The sequence below is a fragment of the Aedes albopictus genome, chromosome 2 (genome assembly GCF_035046485.1).
Source record: "Aedes albopictus strain Foshan chromosome 2, AalbF5, whole genome shotgun sequence".
In the NCBI taxonomy this organism is placed as follows: domain Eukaryota; kingdom Metazoa; phylum Arthropoda; class Insecta; order Diptera; family Culicidae; genus Aedes; species Aedes albopictus.
In genome coordinates, this window is record NC_085137.1 from 300,212,400 (window position 1) to 300,226,843 (window position 14,444).

At 41.7% G+C, this 14,444-nt stretch overlaps 1 long non-coding RNA gene across 1 annotated transcript; it reads left to right on the forward strand.

The window, feature by feature from the left end:
* The first annotated feature begins 143 nt into the window (after positions 1 to 143).
* Positions 144 to 10,536, forward strand: LOC134288182 (uncharacterized). Its single transcript, XR_009997800.1, has 2 exons — positions 144 to 434; positions 9,692 to 10,536. It is a non-coding gene; the product is annotated as an uncharacterized LOC134288182 (long non-coding RNA).
* Positions 10,537 to 14,444: the final 3,908 nt, after the last annotated feature.

Genomic DNA, 14,444 nt, shown 5'->3' on the forward strand with positions numbered 1-14,444 from the left:
ATAGAAAAGTGTGGCCTTCAGCCGTAGGAAAGACTTATGTAGCAAGTGAAAAATGAATGATTAATAAAATTCGGGACTTAGTGTTCATAAGTGAAGAAAAAGATTTCTTTTTAAAAAGTCAGATGTGAAGTCCCGTCTAGTGACAAAACCCGATCCGTGGTAATTGGACAGTAGTGCGAAAACCGAAAATTAGTGTCGAATTGACGACATCGGACGTGCCGGTAACCAAGGACTAAAAGTGTAACTGACTTGCGCAGGATTCAGCATTAAGTAGACGCTTAGCCCAATCCGTGGCGAAGCAAGAAACTAGTGACTATCTCCAGCGATCATCAGGAACCAGGCTCTTGGAAACCATCCCTCAACCCGTAGGTGATTTGCGCCGCCCGACACGAAAACTGCATCGGTGGGTTTCAACCCTTTAAGAGTGTCGAACCGTGAGTAAACAACTTTTCTTTTCCCAACCTCTCTATCATTTTGTATGCGTAGATTTAATCCCGTTCCTAAAGTTAAGCCTCTCAGGTACCACGAAAGAAACATGGAACAAGTTAATTTACAGGCAATATTTGACCAAATCCAAAACTTGGAGCACAGACTTGGTGCTCTTCAAGTCGAAAACAATAATTTACAGCAGCAACAGCAACAGTTGCAACAACAGCGGCAAGCCCCCGTCGTGGAGGACCGTCGCACGGACTTCTTTCGAATTCCAGACCCCATAAGAATGATCCCATCATTCGACGGGAATAAAAGACAGCTCAGTCATTGGCTTGATACAGCAAGACGAGCTTTAAATTTATGCCGACCACACGTCGCACCGGACTTATTTGCCGTGTACGAACAGGCGGTGATTAACAAGATCGAGGGCAAAGCCCGCGATATGATATGTGTAAACGGAAACCCCACTACCTTCGACGAAGTAGCGGAAATCCTACAAAGTGTCTACGGTGATCGCAATAATATTGCTACATACCAGACACAATTATGGTCACTTAAAATGACCGAATCATTACATATTTACTATAAGAAAACAAAGGAAATAATGGTTAATATGAAGTCTTTGGCAAAGCAGAATCCAACTTATGCAAACCATTGGGACGCTATTAATCATTTCCTTGAACAAGAATGTTTAGCAGCATTTATTAACGGCCTTAGTAAACCCTACTTTGGGTATGCTCAAACAGCACAACCCAGTGATTTGGAGAATGCATACGCATTCCTGTGTCGGTTCCAAAACGCTGAGAAGACGAAGTCCCACACACAAGCTGCATTCGACCAACAGCCCCATGGTAGCAAAAATTTCAAATCTTCCAATAAACCATTTAGCAAGCAATCGGACACCCCATCTACACGACACAAACCGCTATCCGACAGACAGAAAATGACACCCATGGAAGTAGACCCGTCGTTACGTTCCAGAGTTTACAATCATGACGCTGAACAGAAAAACGACGACGATACACATGACACACATAGCGAAGACGATAGTGAAGACGAAGTCAGTGAACAAAGTGTAAATTTTCAGATAGGCCTCGATCCGAGATCGTTGACTTAAATGCAATCAACGGACTTCCCTACGTAATAATGAACATTTGTGGTAAGGACGCAAAAATACTTGTGGATAGTGGATCAAACAAAAATTTCATTTCGCCCAGCCTGATTCCAAAATCAAAACAGCTAAAATGCAAAACCCTCAAAATTTCTAATAGCTCAGGACGGCATGCGGCCGATCAAAAATTCATCACGACAATTTTTGGCCTCAAGCAAAAAGTTACCTTCTACCTTTTAAATTTCCACAATTTTTTTGACGGAATCCTTGGATACGAAACCCTCTCCGACATCGAAGCACTGATCGACGTGAACAACCACAAAATAATCCTTCCCCACAAAACAATCCCGATGCAAATTAGGAAATTAGGCCCTTCGCAGATTACGCTGACAGAGAACTCTACGCGAATGATCAAACTACCCGTTTTACAGAATAATGGCAACGTTTACCTCCCTAACGACATACAAATTGCCAACGCTGTAATCCCTTCTGGGTTGTACCAAGCAGAAAATGGTTTTGTAAACGCTCCAATAAGAAACTTTGGCAAATCTGTCACCTTCCATTGGACAAAGCCAGCAAAAACTATTCAAGTAGCAGAAGTTAACAATATGAATTCACATAATTCTTATCAAGCGTCTCACATCAGGTATCAGGTATCAGTAGGTCGGCTCTAGAGGCACGTTCTCCTCCATTCGGGAAATTTGTGCCATCGCCATGAACACGAGCCTATTCATCATTTACCTGACGGAGAAGGGAAGGAAAAAGGATAGGACATGGGAAAGGACAGGTAAGGGAATAGGATCGTCATACTCGCAAAAGCGTACCACAATGGGTTCACATAGCGTCCTGAAAAGGACACTGTAATATCGCATAAGCGTGCCACAATGGGTTCGAACAGCGCCCTGAAAAGGGCACTGTGATCATGCATAAAGCGTAAAGAGAGCCTATAGCTCTTTACCACAGCGGGTCAAGAACAACAGAACGTCCTGAAGATTCAGGTTTCTGAAGTCAGTTTCACTTAATAAGTGTTTCCCGAGTACTCGGAAACGCAATTGCGCAAAAACTGGACAGTTACATATTAAATGATACGAAGTTCCATAATCGGATTCACAGCTATCACATGCAAATGAATCAGCTTGCTGAATATTCGCCATGTGATAACTGAGTCGGCAGTGGCCAGTCAATGCTTTGACCAGCATGCTGCAATTCTGCTTTGACAGATTTGTTAGATACTTTGCCACCCCTAGAGATGGCTCAGTACAATACAATTTTGTTTGACGACATGACTCCAAACTATTCCAGTATTGTTTGTGCTGAGTGGCAGCCCAGGTGTCAATCCGAAGCTTCACCCAACACTTGGATACCGGAATAGCTGGCTCAGGGCCAATGAAGTCATGTGATGCTCCAGTGCGAGCTAACTCATCAGCCAATTCATTTCCAGCGATGGAAGAATGGCCAGGTACCCATACAAGGTGAACAGCGTTTGCTGAATTCAGCTCCTCAATTTGAGTTCGACAAGCGATAACTATCTTCGACCTGGAGTTGGCCGAAGCAAGTGCTTTAATAGCAGCCTGGCTATCTGAACAGAAGTATATTACTTTGCCCATTACGTGCTGCTGAAGTGCTGATTGCACTCCGCACATAAGAGCAAAGATTTCGGCCTGAAAAACGGTGCAGTGTCTGCCAAGTGAATAAGACTGATACAGCCTTAGCTCACGAGAATAAACACCAGCACCTGCTCGACCTTCGAGAAGGGAGCCATCAGTGTAACATACGATGCCGTCTGAAATACTTCTTTCCAGATAACCAGATGTCCACTCTTCCCGGGAAGGGAATTTCGTGGAAAATGTCCTATATGGAAAATTACAAGCAATTGTAAGATCACTTGGAGCAAGGACAACTTTGTCCCAATTCACCAAAAGTGGAAACAACGAGGTGTGTGTTGAACTGCGGTTCACAGGAGTTTCCTCTAGTAAACCGAGTACCCATAGGCGGTAAGTGCAAGAAAGTGCTTCTTGTTTGAGATGAATGTGTAGTGGGGCAACGTCAAAGAGAACTTCGAGCGCTGCCGTGGGAGTTGAAGAGAACGCTCCAGACATCGCCATTAAGCACATCCTTTGGAGATGGCCTAACTTTGATTGGACCGTTCTCACTTCGCCCTTTTGCCACCACACAAGACATCCATAGGCCAAGATTGGCCGAACAACAGTTGTGTAGATCCATTTGATATACTTGGGTTTTAGACCCCAAGTTGTACCAAAGGTTCGCCGGCATTGCCCGAAGGCCATACAAGCTTTCTTGATTCTGAACTCAACATGAGGTGTCCAGGAAAGCTTGGAATCAAGAATGACTCCAACGTACTTTACCTGTTCAGTCACATTGATTTCAGAATCAAAGAGACGTAAAGTTCGAACACCATTACGGTTTCGCTTTTCCGTGAAAAGAACAATAGATGTTTTACTCGGATTTACCGAAAGGCCATATTGGCGACACCAACCCTCAACTACCTGAAGAGCGTTTTGCATCAGGTCGAAAAGGGTGCTGATGCACATACCGACTAACAATGTTAGGTAGTCGTCGGCAAAACCATAAGTAGGAAAACCGCTATTATTGAGTTGCCTCAATAGCGTATCTGCTACAAGATTCCATAAAAGTGGTGATAAGACTCCCCCTTGGGGGCATCCACAAACACTCAGTTTCCTAATCGCCGCTTGACGCAATGTCGAGAAGAGATGTCGGTTTTTGAGCATTTGGTGAATCCAATTGGAAATCATTGGAGATATACCATGACCCCGTGCGGCTTCCAATATGGCATCGAAAGGCACGTTGTCAAAGGCACCCTCGATATCTAAGAAAACACCCAAGCAGGATTGCTTTTGAGCGAATGCCTTCTCGATATCGTAAACAACTTTGTGTAAAAGAGTCACAGTGGACTTTCCAGATTGGTAAGCATGTTGGTTCACATGAAGAGGCACATTGGCCAGATGAACATCACGGATGTGATGATCGACTATGCGTTCTAAGCATTTCAGAAGAAAAGAGGTCAAACTGATAGGTCTGAAGCTCTTTGCTTCTTCATACGACGCGCGACCCACTTTCGGAATAAACTTCACAGTAATATCCCGCCAGGATTTGGGAATATACCCTGTAGCAAAACTGCAAACAAGTAGTTGTTTCAAAACATGTTTGAAATGATCAAATCCCTTCTGAAGCAAAATAGGATAAATCCCATCTGCCCCAGGAGATTTGAAAGGTGCAAAGCTATTAAGTGCCCATTCAATCGATTCTAAAGTTATGATACTCCGAGCCGAAGCTAAAGAATCATAACTACAAGAAAAGACATCAGGTTCATCCGAAGATGTAATATTCACACATCCGGGGAAGTGTGTACTGAATAAACATTCTAAAACTTCCTCATCAGAGGAAGTGAAATCACCATTTGGCAAACGAAGTTCGTTCACTTGAAAATCCTTAGATTTTGCAAGGATTTTGTTCAATCGACTGGCTTCACTCAGACTGGAAACATTTGTACAAAGGTTTTTCCAGCCGGATCGTTCAGCAGACCGAAGAGCTTTCTGGTAAGCCTTGCGAGCCGACCTGAAAGCCTCCGATCCAGCCGAACGTCGTCTGTTCCAACTCTTTCTACATTGTTTCCTGAGCTTCGCCAGATCGGAGTTCCACCAAGGGGTTCCTCTTGTGGTCTTCACAGACCGCAGAGGGCAGGCTTCTTCAAAAGCTTCCATGATGAAGGCCGTTGTAGTATCAACGGCATCATCTAAATCACTTGGAGTGTCAATTGATGGTGAGTATCCATGAAATTTGGCTGCAACCAGATCGGTAAAGAGATCCCAGTTGGTTGACCGGGGATTCCTGAAATGCAAAGTTTGCGAAGTAACATTCACATGTTCAAACAAGATGTAACGATGGTCAGATAAAGATTCTTCATCTGACACATGCCAATTGGTCAGCTCATGACTAATTCTGCTAGAGCAAAGCGTTATGTCTAACACTTCCTCTCTACCAGATACCATGAAGGTTGGGCGGTTGCCTATGTTAAGTAATCCAAGATCTGTACTACTTAAGTATTCCATCAAACTGGAGCCTCTCAAATTGATGTCTGAGCTGCCCCAGATTATATGGTGAGCATTAGCATCACTACCAACAATTAGCGGAAGGCCTTTTGAAGTGCAGTATGCAATGACTTGTTTGAAAGCATCCGTAGGGGATGGTTCATCATGCGGTAAATAAACCGAACAATAAACGTATTTCCTGTTGAGGTTTCCAACAGATACATCTATTGTGATAGCACATACATCTCTGGTAGTTAGTTCAGAGATGAGTGTAGCAACGATTGCGTTGTTGACAAGCACACATGCTCGAGGCATGACACGTGAGTTTGCCATTTCATTTTTACTGAAAGTAGCAAACACCGGATTCACAAGGTTTCCTAAATAGAAATTCCCCTTACGAAAGTAAGGTTCTTGGACTAACGCCACTTGGGCTGTACCATTTTGCATAAGTCTACAAAGATTGATCGTTGCTGTTCTTTTGTGCTGAAGATTGATCTGAGCTATCCTAACCGTAGCCACTACCCAAACTAGGCAAGATTAAACTCTTAACAATCACAGCACAAAAAAGAACAGCAACAATAAAGCCAGATCGGTATCGATTTGAGTGCGCCAAAGGCGAGGATTCACAGAATACACTGTGTAAAACGCATAATGCGAAACCATATAGGTGAAAATCTAAACTAATAAATAACATCTTCATAATCCCGCCCTTATTCAGCCTCAAGTATGAGATTGAAGAAGGGCAGCTGATTGTCTCGGAGAAACACAAGGTCCACCGCGCTATTGCTCCGGTTAGCACAGTAAGGGCAAATACTGTGGAGGGTGCCCTGGTACTCCACAGGCTCCGTTTGCGATTAGGTTTTTATAAGACCCCCCTAACCATTCATTCCTAGGCACGGTAAGCGTAAAGCCGCATAACACCATGAATTAGGGGTCACCTGATTAGTGGATTCCTACCACTGGAACAGGCGGTCCGTAGTGCTATTCTTAGCCAGTTGAACTAACCGCTACCGACACTACACAGCTATCTAGGCTGATCGGGAAAAGAAGTTAATATTGGTGATCAACTTCATACGGGCCCGAAAAGCCGTGTAAAGTAAAGTAAGCCGTGGCAAATCTGTCACCTTCCATTGGACAAAGCCAGCAAAAACTATTCAAGTAGCAGAAGTTAACAATATGAATTCACATAATTCTTATCAAGCGTCTCACATACCCTCTTCTGAATTGGAAACAATGATTAGAACCAAACATCTCAACAACGAAGAAAAATCTGCATTACTGAAAATCCTTTCTAAAAATTCCAAAATTTTTCATAATGATTCAGAAAAGTTGTCTTGCACTTCTGCAATTCAACATCGAATAAAAACTACAGATGATATTCCAGTTCATACCAAAACATACCGATACCCTCATGTCCATAAAGCTGAAGTGGAGAAGCAAATCAACGAAATGTTGGAGGACGGTATTATTCAAAATTCTATTTCCCCCTGGACATCTCCAATCTGGATTGTTCCAAAAAAACTGGATGCAAGCGGAAAAAAGAAATGGCGTGTCGTCATAGACTACCGCAAATTAAATGAAAAGACTGTCGATGATAAATTCCCCATCCCGCGAATTGAAGAAATCCTTGACAGGCTCGGCCGTAGTACCTATTTTACTACACTGGATCTTAAATCTGGATTCCACCAGATTGAGGTACATCCAAAAGACAGGCCGAAAACCGCTTTCAGTACAGAGAAAGGGCACTTCGAATTCATTCGCATGCCCTTTGGATTAAAAAACGCGCCAGCAACTTTTCAGCGCGTAATGAACCACATTCTCGGAAATCTCATTGGAAATTGTTGCCTAGTTTACCTAGACGACATTATTATTTTTGGTAGCTCGTTACAGCACCACATCGATAACCTCAACAAAGTGCTTCAACGGCTTGCTCAAGCCAACCTTAAAATTCAATTTGACAAATGTGAATTTCTTCAGAAACAATGTGAATTTTTGGGGCACATAGTAACCCAAGATGGCATTAAACCCAATCCAAACAAAATTGAAAAAATCCTTAATTGGCCAATCCCAAAAACAACTACTCAAATCAAAGGCTTCCTAGGACTTCTTGGATACTACAGAAAATTTATTCGAGATTTTGCAAAATTAACGAAACCTTTAACCAGGTGCTTGAAAAAAGATACAAAAATTGTCCACAACGAAGAATTTATTAGTTGTTTTAATGATTGCAAACAGTTACTAACGAGCGACCCTATTCTAAAATACCCCGACTTCAATGGAAAATTCATTCTTGAAACTGACGCAAGCGACTTTGCTTTAGGAGCCGTTTTGTCTCAGAAATTCGAAGATGGCAAAGAGCATCCTGTTGCATATGCCTCTAGAACGCTGAATCAAGCAGAATGCAACTATTCTGCCACGGAAAAAGAATTGTTGGCCATTGTATGGGCAACGAAACATTTTAGACCATATATTTACGGAACCTCTTTCGAAATTCGAACCGACCACAAACCACTTGTGTGGCTCCGGCAGAAAAATGATCTGAACAGGAGACTTTTACACTGGAAACTAGCTCTCGAAGAGCTCGAATTTGAAATCAAGTATAAGAAAGGTACTCTAAACGCTAATGCAGATGCACTGTCTCGTATTAACCCTGAGGATAAAACAGAAGTAAACGCCAACTCTACCTCCAGCGATGACATGACACAACACTCCGCGGACACTGACGATAATGACTTCATCCCGTCAACGGAAAGACCCCTTAACGGATTTGGAAATCAGATTGTACTGGTAGAGACAGATGAAGATAGTCGTGAATCCTTGACCCCATTTAAAAACTTCCACAGAATAACTATAAAGAAGGTACATTTTGGTCCAGCAGCCCTGATCAATATTCTTAAGGAATACGCTTCGACGAAATGCGCTACCGGTCTTTATTGTAGCGAAAGTATCCTTAATAGGCTGCAAACTATTTATAAAACTTACTTTTCAAGAGCAAAATCATTAAAAATTTTCTGGACACAAAGATTGTTAGAAGACGTAACAGATGAGCTTGAACAGGACCTGATCATCGAACGGCAACACAACGCGAACCACAGAGGTATCATTGAGACAAAGGCACACATCTCAAGAAGGTACTTTTTCCCAGGAATGAAGAGCAAAATTTCAAAGTTTATCAACATCTGCAAACTTTGTCAAAAGGCTAAGTATGAAAGGCGACCATATAAACAAAAATTCCAATTAACAGCAACACCATCCAGGCCGTTGCAAATTGTTCATATGGATATATTCATAATCAGAAATAGAAATTATCTAACACTTTGTGATAAGTTCTCCAGACTAACAATGGCTGTCCCAATTAAAACACGGAATACTATACACATTCTAAGAGCACTAACCCACTTCTTCGCTAACGTTGGAAAACCTTCCTTTCTCGTCATGGATCAGGAAGCATCATTTACCTCAACAACAGTTAAAGAATTCCTTGAGGAAAACGATGTAGAGTACCATTATACGAGTGTTGGACAATCCTCTTCGAATGGTACTGTGGAAATCGTCCATAGGACTATTAGAGAATTGCACAACATCTTAAGTATGAAGGATTCAACTAAAGATTTGTCTGAAACGGCAAAAATTAATCTTGCAGTTTCCATATATAATGACTCAATACACTCTCAAACAAAGTTAACTCCAAAAGAGTTATTTTTTGGCTTCAGAAACGAGGACCCTGTCCCCGAAGATCTCGATGAAAGAATAAGACTGAAGGAGGAATTTTACAGGATTTTGTCTCAAAAACAATTAGAGAAAAAACGTTCAGACTTAGAAAAACTGAACATAAACAGAGAAGATCCTGAAAACTTCCTTCCAAATGAAACGGTCTTCGAAAGAAAAAGGAATAACTTGAAGCACCAAGAGAGGTATAGAGAAATACAAGTCAAAGATAATTTAGAGTCAAATATAATCGACGAGAATGGGAGAAAAGTCCACAAAACAAAATTAAAACGTAAACGTAAAACTTAATTTCGACGTAGAACTAATTGCACCTTTTTGTCTTCTTTCCCTTCTTCTCCTGTCATTTCAGCTCGAAGATGACACACAAACACCCGATACTTTTTTGTCTTACAGTTATGATGTTTTTTAATCCTATTTACTCTGCTTACTTGGAAATCCTTGAACTTAATGAAAATCCCGGTATAGTTGCGTTCAAGACTAATTCAGTCTTTATAAAAGAAGGATCTCACACACTATTCCATAGATTTAATTTATTTTCCTTTACCGTCGTTCTCAAGCAGTATGAATCCATTATTTTGAACATTGAAGAAAACCCAAAGATAGCAGAACTAGTTAAAATTCTTAAACAAAAGCAGAGTCAGGCTTATTTTATCCTTGAAAATTTAACCGCTAGAAGTAGAAAAACAAAACGATCTCTTAATTTTCTTGGGTCTACCTTAAAAATGATTACAGGGAATCTCGATAATGAAGATTTGTTAAAAATAGAAAACCAACTTGAAATTCTTAAAAATTCAAATAACCTTTTAGTAACAGAGAATAATGAACAAATTCAAATTAATAAATTGTTTGAGGAAAGGATTAACAATATTACTAAACAAGCTTATAGACAGTCTAGGGAAATAGATAGCATCATTAAACAGACAAGACTGAGCTTAGACAGACCTGTCGAATGGGAACATCTCCTGCACCTACACAACATCATCTTCAACATCGACATGATCAACCAGCAGCTGTCTACAATTTTCGAGGCCATTCAGTTGTCCAAGTTGGGTTTAATTTCAAAGGCTTTCTTACAACCATCAGAGCTAGAATTTGCAACGAATCTGTTGGAGTCACAAGGCGTTGTGATTAACAGCTATGACCAAGTTTATGAGTTTTTGGAACCCATAGCATTCCACAATAACTCAGACATAATCCTACTCATAAAAATTCCTAAATTCAGGCAAGGAGAATTTGTGCAACTCCAAATAGAAGCCATTCCACGACAGTTTAAAATCATACCGATAAATGCAACAAAAGCCATTGTTGGTAACAATGAGTCTTACCTAATTTCCCATCCATGCATGAACATCGAGCATAGCATCATCTGCGACGTCCAGAACTTGTTTAACACTTCAAATGACGAATGCTTACATGAGTTACTAAGAGGAAATACGGGTAACTGTACCTTCATTAGATCTCCAATGAAACCTGACACAAAGGAAATCGAGAATCTCGGACTGTTAGTTAAAAACTCTGTTGATCCGACTTCGATGCAAAACAGTTGTGGATATGGTCCAAGGAATTTAACAGGAACGTTTCTCATATCATTTAGAGATTGTTCCATCACCCTCAACGGAAAAACCTTTACCAGCAAAACATTCAGAGGAGAATCCAGACCTGTCATCTTGCCCCTACATTCAGTTAGCGTAGATGAGTCACAGACAGAACCAGAATCCATTGACTATATGGAACAACTGCACATTAGGAATCGTCATAAGCTGGAGCACTTAGAAACAGCAAACAAAAGGACTAAAGTGCTCAACATAGTAGGAATAGTTCTCATCACATGCTTCGTAGCAGTAATTTTCGCTTTTCTTACGAGAGAAGTTCGTAAACTCAAAATGAAGCTGACAATACGGATCCATGCAAACAATGCGTTGGAAAGCTCTCAAACAATATTGAACCGAGACGGTTCAAACTAAGGCGGGGGAAGTTATGGACATCTCTAAGCTCTACCCACGATATACGGTCTCTACCATCGTGGACTAGATGCTGACCAGGCACTTGGCAAACCGCCATGAACACCAACCCTTGGCGACAACGAACTTTGGACGACGAGCATACAGTTGCTGACAACGCAGTCAGCAATCCACCATGAGGACCGACCGTTGGCAACATCGAAGCCCCGAGCGACGCGTGTCAATGCCCCTGGAACGGCAACGGTCACCAATACTTCGATCGACGCAATCCAGGCCAACATCATCCGATGGCCTTTCGCTGATGCCAGCAAGATTCTCATCGAGCCCCACCGGAGGACGCAGGTGCGCCCTCAGCCCAGGTGGTCGAAGCCAGTCAGTTAGTAGGAAACCTTGAGTGCGAGCAGTTAGAAGTTCTAAGTGAAGTCTGATAGAAAAGTGTGGCCTTCAGCCGTAGGAAAACTTATGTAGCAAGTTCTAAGTGAAGTCTGATAGAAAAGTGTGGCCTTCAGCCGTAGGAAAGACTTATGTAGCAAGTGAAAAATGAATGATTAATAAAATTCGGGACTTAGTGTTCATAAGTGAAGAAAAAGATTTCTTTTTAAAAAGTCAGATGTGAAGTCCCGTACATTTGTATACTTCTTCTTTCCTAATCACTGACAGTGCTCCCAACACGTGCTTAAACTTGTCTGGAATAGCCACTAATAATGTGTCAACCACTTCTTTATGTGGTACGGCCTCTTCCATACTGCCCAACTGGCGAATCAGTTCAGAGTGGAGAGCGAACAGTTCCTTTAGTGATGCGAAGTTTTCCATGCGCAAAGTATATAAGCGAGCACGCACGCCCAGCATGGCTGTCGTGCCATGGCTCTGGTACAGCTCGACGAGGCGATCCATTATTTCTTTTGCGTACTGGCATTGGAAGACTTGCCCCATGGCATCATCGTCCAGTGCCATCCAAAATTCGTTCACGGCTGCGTCATCTTCTTTTAGGCGTTTTTCTAACTTCGCTTTGCGAGCAGTTTCTTGGTCTGCTGTCTCGTTAGCAGTTGGCTGCGCAAAGTCTTCTTCCGGAGGGATTCTCTCCAGAGTGTGCAATAGTCCTTCGTATTTTAAGTGTTGTTCCATCCGTTTCCTCCAAAACGGAAAGGATTTTTCGTCCCCTTTAAATAGAGGTACAATTACCCCCTTCAACCGTCCGTCCATAATATGTTCTGAGAAAAAAATCAAGTATTCAAAAACGGTTTTCCCAGCGAACCGTGGCCTGGGCCCATAACCTGTTGAGTTTTATACTCAGTGGGAACAATCACCACCTGAGGGCGTGTTAAGGAATAACACTCAGTGGGAATATTCACCGCCTGATGTCAAACTGCTTATCAAACTCAGTGGAAACTTTCCGACCTGAGGGCAGGTTCTATTGCATGAAGGCTGTGGAAGTCGTTGGGGAAATCTTTCTTATTAGCGTGATTCCAATGGATAAAGAGAAAGGAAAATGTCCTTCTCTCTTGTCCTCTCGGATACGCTGGTAAACCAAAAACAAGCAAGTTAATTCTAACACTGCTTTTATTCTGTATACATCGGAGTATTCCAACAGGGAAGATCAATGACTACATTCGTGCTTAACACTACCCTACTATCTAATTCGTACATGGTCCATTAGTGATGCGTACGCTGTTTAGCCCTTGCGGCCGCGCGATATGTGCTCTGATGCTATATATGTTATATTATGTAAGTTCTTCTTTGGTTACCTGTCTCCGTCGGTGATCATGCGCGCGCGAGTTGGATTTCGATGTTCGTCTGTCAAATGGGGATAGGGGGAGCTAGAATGAAATGCCCTACTGAAAACATAGTTGAAAATTGCACATTCAACATAGATGGACGTGACCAACAATTCTTCAACTGAACTACCAAACTTGAATACGTTCGTCCAAAAGCTTCTGATCATCAGTTATGGAAATGCTACTCTGGAAAGAGGCTTTTCGGTTCACAAAGAATGTCTCGTGACCAATCAAGTAGAAGCAAGTCTCGTAGCACAACGGGTTGTATACGATGCAATAACGGAAGCCGGAGGAGTGAAGGACGTAGCTATCATCAAATCGATGATTCAGTACCTACGCAAGAAATGCGTGCACACTCAAAACAGATTCGCGGGCTCGGCAAAATCGCGCACAGCCGTCTGCTCAGCAAAATCTTTATCTGGTATCTCAGCAAAAAGTGACGATTGTTAGCTGATTCTCAGCAAAACGATTGCCGACTATCAGCAATGAACTGTCAAAATTGCTGAGATCCCGGCAAAATGATTGTTTGCTGATTGATCGGCTGTGCGAATCTCGGCAAAAATTTGAAAAAATGCTGATATCCCGGCAATCTGAATTAAGTGTGTGTAGCCGCTACAAATCCTTCCAGGAACGTCTACAGGTCGAGAAAGTTGAATCGCAAAGAAAACGAGATGCTGCGCGCCTTATGCACGAGCTCGAGGCGAAAACGGCTCGTGTTTTGGCAGAGGCGCAGAAGGAGGCTTCCTTGATCGACGAACGATTGAGAAATTTAGTTCGTAAGCAATGAATGTTTTTAGCCGAGAAATATACGTTTTGAAGATTGATGTACAAGTTATAATTGATTGATTTTCATTTTATATATTTATACATATCACTACCGGGAAAAATTTAAAAAATATCGAAAAAAACCGGGAAAACCCGGGATTTCAAAATCTTACATTTGCTGGCCACTCTGATTTAATATTCTTGGACAATTATAATGTCCTAATAGTTTTCCATCGCGAGTAAAACCAAAATATACATTCATAGTAATTAATTGACCTTCTGTTGATTGGTTTGGTTTACCAGAACGCCGACGATATATAACATTCATAGAAATGCTTTAGTAGTTGCTTAAAGGATTTCTACAAGTTCCAGATAACACAAGGAATTATTCCATAAATTGCTGGAGTAGCTATAACTGTGTCACTTTTTCCCTGCGTTGTTGTCTACCTAGTTCTGTTCGTTTTGAAGGAAACTTTTATTCTTCGTGTTCCCCCTTATTCAACATTTAAAATTCGGTCATCAATTTACGAACCAATAGACAGTGAAACTAAAGCCGGTAATTTAATTTCAAATTAAAGAAACATCGAAAAAAAGAAGCCAC